Below are 7,554 nucleotides of genomic sequence, written 5' to 3' on the forward strand. Positions count from 1 at the left end.
TGACCAGGTGCGGCCCTCTGCTGACCTTCATCTGCTAAGGAGACCAAAGCCCGAGTTACTACCCAGCAGGAAGGGGAGAGTGCTGGCTGTCGCGGGCTTCCTTTGCAGGCTTTTGATCCTGGAGGAACCACTGACTTGCCCTAGGAGCTAGGAACCAGTGACCAAGGTGAGAGCATCTCTGCTCCACCCGCTGGAGCCCATGGGCCACAGAGGCTATGTCAGCCTTAATAGCCAGGAGATGGATTTGTTGCAGAGGCACAGACAGCAACACGTGTGGCCACTTCTTCCTGCAAAGGCCATGGCAGACAACATCCATCAATCCTCAGAACCCACCAGGGTCGCATCGATAGACAAGCTATTTGCCATCTTTTGTGGGTTGAATTGTATCCCCCCAAAAGATGTGTTGAAGTCTTAACCCTGGTACCTGTGAATGGGATCTATTTGGAAATAGGGTCTTTGCAGATGTAATTGAGTTAAGATGAGGTCATAATGGATTATGATTGGTGTCCTTAGAAGAAGGGAAGAGACATAGGGAGAACAGCCCCTGATGACAGAGGCAGAGACTGGCAGGATGTGTCTACGAGCCAAGGAAAACCAAGAGTTGCCAGTAGCCACTGGAAGCTGGGATGAGGCCAGAAAGGATTCTCCCTAAGAGCCTTCAGAGAGAACTCGATCCAGCCAGCACCTTGACCTTGGGCTTCCAGCCTCCAGAATCATAGACTACAGGTTTCTGTTTTCTTTTTTTTTTTTTTCTTGAGACGGAGTCTCACTGTTGCCCAGGCTGGAGTGCAGTGGCACGATCTAAGCTCACTGCAACCTCTGCCTCCTGGGCTCAAGCAATTCTCCTGCCTCAGTCTCCTGAGTAGCTGGGATTACAGGCAACTGCCACCATGCCTGGCTAATTTGTATTTTTAGTAGAGGTGGGGTTTCATCATGTTGGCCAGGCTGGTCTGGAACTCCTGACCTCAAGTGATCCACCTGCCTCGGCCTCCCAAAGTGCTGGGATTACAGGCATGAGTCACCAGGCCTGGCCATGTTTCTGCTGTTTTAAGCTACCTGGTGTGTGGTAATTGGTTACAGCAGCCCTAGGATTCTAGTTTCCTAGGTTCAAAACAGATGGCTCTGGTGGGGATGGAGTCCCCTTTCTGGAGGTTGAACCAGGAGGTCCGGCAAGTTTAATGCCATTTGGGTCTGCATCCAACCTATCCGATTAGGGGTGACTTGCTGAGGTCCAGGCTGTATTAAAGGCATGGAGGAGCTGTGGTAAAGGAGAGGAGACTAGAAACAGATTCAAGTTAGATACAGGAGGCTCCTATAGAACAGGAGGATGCTCAGGAGCTCAGACCCGCCAGTGAGTAGGATTGCGGACAAAGGTCCACTCCCCACTCGTCCACCATCCTGTGGAAAGGCCCCACAAGCATCCACTTTCATATAAGGTCTTCCAGGATAAGCTGTGCCCAGAGGCAGAAGCAATGTCTGTGAAACTAACCCGGGGAACTGTGCAGTTTGCTGAGATGACCAGGGTGGTTGCTCCTGAAACGAAGAACTGCACAGAGAGGCAGGGAGATTGATGGTCTCAGAGAGCCCAGAGGCACTTGCCTCCTGGAAACCCTCATGCAGGGAAGGTTTGCCATGAGCATTTATGGCTTGGCACAGTGGGCCATGTACCAAGTGTCACGCGCGTCCGTGTGAAGAGAGTCCACCAAACAGTCTTTGTGTGAGCAACAAGGCTGTTTATTTCACCCGGGTGCAGGCGGGCTGAGTCCGAAAAAGGAGTCAGCAAAGGGTGGTGGGATTATCATTAGTTCTTACAGGTTTGGGATAGGCGTACAAAGTACTGTCTTAAGAGTGGAGTGGGGGAGGAGAATATTACAAAGTACCTTCTTAAGCGCAGGGGAGAATATATTGTATCAGTTAGGGTAGGGCAGGAACAAATCACAATGGTGGAATGTCATCAGTTAAAGCTATTTTCACTTCTTTTGTGGATCTTCAGTTGCTTCAGGCCATCTGGATGTATAGCTGCAGGTCACAGGGGAAATGATGGCTTAGCTTGGGCTCAGAGGCCTGACACCAGGGAGTAATGGGGCTTACGGGAACAGAGAAAGGCATCTAGCCCTCCCCACTGGGCTCTGCATAAGTTGGTGAGATAGGATTTTAGAAGGGAACCACTAAAGAGTCCTAGGTACCTGCCAGGCGTGGTGGCTCATGCCTGTAATCCCAGCACGTTGGGAGGCCAAGGCAGGCTGATCACCTGAGGTCAGGAGTTTAAGACCAGCCAGGCCAATGTGGTGAAACCCTGTCTCTACTAAAAATACAAAAATTAGCCGGGAATGCCTGAAAGATTCCTAGGTATCTGGTCCGGTACTTTTCAAACTTGACAGAGGACATGAGCAGCCTAGGGATCTTCTTAAGCTGCAGACTGACTCAGCCCATGTACGGTGGGGCTCAAATTCTGCATTTATTTATTTATTTATTTATTTATTTTTAATTAATTAATTTTTTTTTTGAGATGGAGTCTTGCTCTTGCTCTTTCACCAGGCTGGAGTGCAGTGGTGCAATCTCATCTCACTGCAACCTCTGCCTCCTAGGTTCAAGCGATTCTCCTGCTTCAGCCTCCCGAGTAGCTGGGACTACAGGCGTGCGTCACCATGCCCAGCTAATTTTTATATTTTCAGTAGAGATGGGGTTTCACCAGTGTTGGCCAGGATGGTCTTGATCTCTTGACCTTGTGATCCCGCCCACCTCAGCCTCCCAAAGTGCTGGGATTACAGGTGTGAGCCACCGTGCCCGGCCTGCATTTTTTTTTTTAAGAGACAGGGTCTTGCTCTCTGGCCCAGGCTGGAATGCAGTGGCACCATCATAGCTCACTGTAGCCTCCAACTCCTGCCTCAGCCTCCTGAGTAGCTGGGACTACAGGTATGCACCACCATACCCAGCTAGTTTTCCTTTTTAATTTTTTTTTCCTTTTTTATATCTTGTTGCATATCAACATTTTTTACTTTTAGTAGAGACAAGGTCGTGCTATGTTGCTCAGGTGGTCTCAAACTCCTGACCTCAAGAGATCCTCCCCCCAGCCTCCCAAAGCTCTGGGATTGCAGGCATGAGCCACTGGACCTGGCCTGAGACTCTGCATTTCTATTAAGCTCCCAGGTGATACCAAAGATGCTGGTCTCTGGCCCATGCTTGGAGGTGGGAGGGACTAGTCTCTTATTTTGAAGATGGAGAAACTAAGGCTGAGAGAAGGAGGCAACCTGCCTAAGTCACAGGGCTGCTAAGTGATAGATCTGGATCTAGAAATTAAGTCCGGGGGGCTTTTGTTTCATTGTAGTGGCTGAGCGCCTTGACTTGAGTGTTACCCTCAGGGGAAGCCCACAGGGACACCACCTTTCTCCTTCCTGGGCTGCATATATTGGGGCAGAGGCCCTTTGCCACGACTCCCCCCACCACATGCTGTGAACCAGCTTCAGCTCTTTAGCTGGCCGCCTCAACAGCCCAGTGCCTCCCCTGGGCCATCCAATCCCGTGTGGGGTGGGCCTGGAGCTTCCCCTCGAGCTCAGAACAGTTCCACACCCTGCAGCTTCACTCCCACTTTACAGACTCAAACTCCCTTCCAAGGGTGCAGGGAGGATCTGCAGTCCCGGTCTTTGCAGCCCACCCCGTCTCTGGGCCACCACCAAGTGGGATCTCCAGGGTCCTCAGGGGCACTCCTCCTGCCAGCGGGTACAAGTAAGTGGCGGGGAACTCGGTGGAGCTCGAGGAGTCAGCCAAGATGCGGTCCCGCCCCCCCTCAACCGCTGATAATGATCTGCAGGGCCCGGGGGTGGAGGTGGGAGGGGGCAGAGCTAAAGCCTTGGACCTTCCGGGGCGGGGCTGTGTCTCCCAGGGACTTGAGTGGCTGGGCAGATTGCTGTGCGCATGTCTGTGCCGAAACGGATCTTAGACAAACTCCCCATCCACCTCCTTCCTTGGCAGCCAAGAAAACAGAGGCCTGGAGAGAATAAGAACCTTGGCAACTTCCCCAGCCAGTGAGGCGCAGAACCAGGCCTCCTCGTCCCAGGGGCGCCGCAGGATTGCAGAACCCTGGAAAGCTTGGGTGAGGGCCATCTCAGGCATCAAGCCCAACACATTGGTTACCTCTAAGGTGCTGGCCCTGAGTGCACTGAGCTTGCTCTGTGCACCAAGTCATTTAGCTCTCACCACAGCCGTGCGTGGAACGGCACCTTGCTCATCGCATTCCAGGGACGAAGCTGGGGTCTCAGAGTGGGATCGGAGCCTGCCTCTGCCCACGTTCCCTACGCCTCCATACTGCACATGCAAGCCTGTCCTTCCAGGACACAGGGTTGACTCAGCCTAGGTTGAAGCCCAGAAGTTTGCGGTCGTTTGTCTCAAATAGGCTTCTCTGATCCTGAGAGCAGCACTTTGACCTCGCCCTCAACACTCCACCTCTCTGACTGTCACCCAAGAGGAGTAGCTTCTCCCAGCAGGCTCCGCTCCTCCCATCGTTTCGTGCTCAATGGCAAGGTAAAAGAGACCTCATTTTCGAAACTGGGACCCAGAGCCACACATGCAGAGAACGGAGGATCTAGGATTCCAGTACCTGGCTCGGCCCATGCTCTCTGCTCAGCTGCCCACATTGACATCAGCGAGAGACAGGCACAGACTTCTGCCCACACGTGCTGTCCCACCACTGACCAAGACCCGCTCAGCTACAATGAGAGGAGCCTTAGTGCAGGGGTGGGGCATCAGAAGAGGAAAGCTCCCAGTTCACCCCAGAGTGGCCTTAGAGGGATGGTACCCAGCTCCTGGGGCCTGGCAAGGGGGACATAGGTTTGCTCTCATATCCTGGATTCAAGCAGTGCTTTCCAGGGCAGTGGCAGCCCCAGCCCTTTGCTGCTAATTTTCAGAGCTGGAGGCCAGGAAGGAAAACCCCAGCAGATCTGTCTTGCCTCCCTGCTGTTCCACCATCCCTCCACTGCTAGGTACCCTTGGCCCCATAAATTCTACTGACTGCATCACTGTTGGGATTGGCAGTGGCTGTTTGGGATCTGCCCTGAGAAAGGGGCAGGTCTGTGGAGACTGGGTGGTCCACTTACTCCCAAGATGGTTGGCTGTCCCCGGAAAAAGAGCTTCTCTCTGCTGGGGTGGGCATTGCCCAGGGTCTCAGCCTGCCAGGATGGCTCCTCTGGGCTCTGCCATGGCACCCCGGAGTTTTCAGAAGGAGGGAGCCTCACTGATTGCTGCTGCCCTGTCAGAGCTGGCTTCAGAAGGCAGGTGGGCTGTGGGCTGGGCTGCCTCATGTCTCCTGGAGGGAGCTGGAGCCTGGGTCTTGCTTTTGACATTTCAGACACCTGCAGCACACACAACCGGGGTCCCCGGATGAGGAAGAACATTCGCAGGCAGATCCCCATTTCCTGGGTCTCAGTTTTCCCATCTGAAAAGTGAAGCTACGTCACCAGGAGTGATTGGTAAAACATGAATTGTGTGTAATTCTTAGCAGCTAAAAGCAAAGGTCAGGATGTCCACAGAGAGCAACATGCTGGCTCTTAGACACAGGGCTGAGAGGGGGAAAAAAAACCAAAATGAGACAAAACAATACCATATACGCAAGTTAAATATGTGTACACTAATATCCTGTAACACAACATGCATTAAAAGGCGCTGACGTTGTTACCTGCGGCTGGAAGGCTGTGGGGAATGGAGGTAAAAGGGAATTAATGAGACAGAGGTAAGGGAAGAAGTTGGGACCTGGCGACAACCACTACAACCTCATGCTTCCCAGCATGCTTTTGTAATTTGGTAAGCCCAATCTCCATTTCACTCTTATGCAAACTGAGGACCAGAGAGGTTAAGTAACTTGCTTGGATCACACAGTTAATAAATAGTGGAGCTGGGATCTGAATCCAAGACAGCTGGTTAGAAAACCTGGGTTTTTCCTGCTTTATGATACATCCCCGCCTTGTCTCCCAGGCCATTCCCTTCCAGTCCGCCAGGCTAGTTAATAACACCACCAACTCCACAGCCTACACCTGTCTGTATGGCTTGTTACCACTTACCTACAGTCTTCACGCATGGTCCTGTGCTTAATTACTAAGCCTCTTGTGTGACGAGGCCCGGGAGCAACCCTCCAGTTGGCTCAGGTCAGACAGGCTGTAAATAGTTGGGCCTATATTGGAACCCATGGCTTCTGACTCCTGCCTAGTGTTCATCCCACTGCCTCCCTAAGCAAAATGAGAGTCATTAAAAGAAAAATAAAAAGCAACACAAAAAAACCCGAAAACATGCCTCCAATTCCAAGTGAACCCAGGAACAGGGAGCTGGGAGGACCCTGGGATCCTAAGGCCTGAAGCTCTTGGCCTTCACCTGGTCATGGGGCTCTCTGTCCAGCAACCTGGACACATCTTCACCTCTCCTGATGTCACTCCTTCTCTGCCTCAACTTGTGCCTCTCACTGCCCTCCAAACATGCTTCACTGAGGCCACTGCTGAGCCTTTGCACAAGGTGTGTCTGTGTCCTGCAATCCATTCCTTTTCCTTCTTTCTCTACCTGGTGTTTCCCGATCTTGCTTGATCATAAGAATCATCTGAGCACTTGCTGAAAATACAGTTACTTGGGCCTCACGTTTGGCCTTCTGAATCAGACTCTCTAGGGGAGGGGCCTGGGAATCTCCACCTTTAAAACACCCCAGGTGACCCTTTCGATCAGGCCAGTTTGCAGGACACTGGCCCATCCAAACCCTCCCATCGTTCAGGCTCTGCTGGGTTTCAGTGGTGCCTGTGAGGACTCCTGGCTGCGTAGCCCTCTGTGCTGATGATGCAACCCCAAACCCAAGCAGGTTTGTTAACCTCCCTGAGCTTTCATTTGCTCATCTCAAAAAGGGGGCAGAGGAATCCCTATTCCATGGGATCTTGTGAGATTAAATGGGATACTACATGCAAAGTGCACGTGCAGTTCCCAGCACGCAGTGGTGGCTGCATCCATGTTAGCTTTTTCTTTCCTGCCAGACACAAATCAGCTGCAGGAATAATGGACTAGGGCCCTCTTACGGCTTGAAACTGTGCTCACCCTTTGGGTCTTATAGACCTGTCTCAAATGGCTTGAGATGTGTCCTCAAGATGAGGCCGTCTGAGATGCCCACCTGTCCTCTGTGGAAATATAGGTACACCTCTCTGAAAAGCCTCTGTGTTTCTTTTATAAGTGGGTATCTGCCAATCCTGACATCTGTCCAGGGCCATGTCTGAACCTCGGCAGGGGATTGGTGGGGCTGGCATGCTGGGAAGGCACCCCGAGCCTCAGGCTCATGGCTTCATGGAGCCCTACTCCTCCTGGCAGGTCAGCCCTGTTGCCACTTTCTCACTACTCCCTTAACTCTTTCTGGATATTTTTGGAGGAATTATTTTTCTAGACTTCTCTGTCACCTGTTTGGGCCATGACAGTGGGGTAGAGCAACCATCAGGGAAAGCTGGTGGGTGGTGCTATTGTGGGGATAGAGACCCCTACAGGTGTTAGAGTCGGCAGAAGGAACTGGGAACATTCCTGACCATTCGGCAGGAGTTG

General features: G+C 52.2%; 1 long non-coding RNA gene across 3 annotated transcripts; it reads left to right on the top strand.

Annotated features, from left to right (window-relative positions):
- The first annotated feature begins 534 nt into the window (after positions 1–534).
- Positions 535–6,608, top strand: LOC129048957 (uncharacterized). Of its 3 annotated transcripts, XR_010141773.1 has the most exons (5): positions 567–726; positions 3,597–3,726; positions 3,973–4,093; positions 4,394–4,521; positions 5,345–6,608. It is a non-coding gene; the product is annotated as an uncharacterized LOC129048957 (long non-coding RNA). The 3 variants fall into 3 exon arrangements; XR_008511668.1 differs by having other exon boundaries at positions 535–726; positions 3,329–3,726; positions 3,973–6,608; XR_008511669.1 differs by having other exon boundaries at positions 553–726; positions 3,973–6,608.
- Positions 6,609–7,554: the final 946 nt, after the last annotated feature.

Source organism: Pongo abelii, chromosome 9, assembly GCF_028885655.2.
Source record: "Pongo abelii isolate AG06213 chromosome 9, NHGRI_mPonAbe1-v2.0_pri, whole genome shotgun sequence".
In the NCBI taxonomy this organism is placed as follows: Eukaryota; Metazoa; Chordata; class Mammalia; order Primates; family Hominidae; genus Pongo; species Pongo abelii.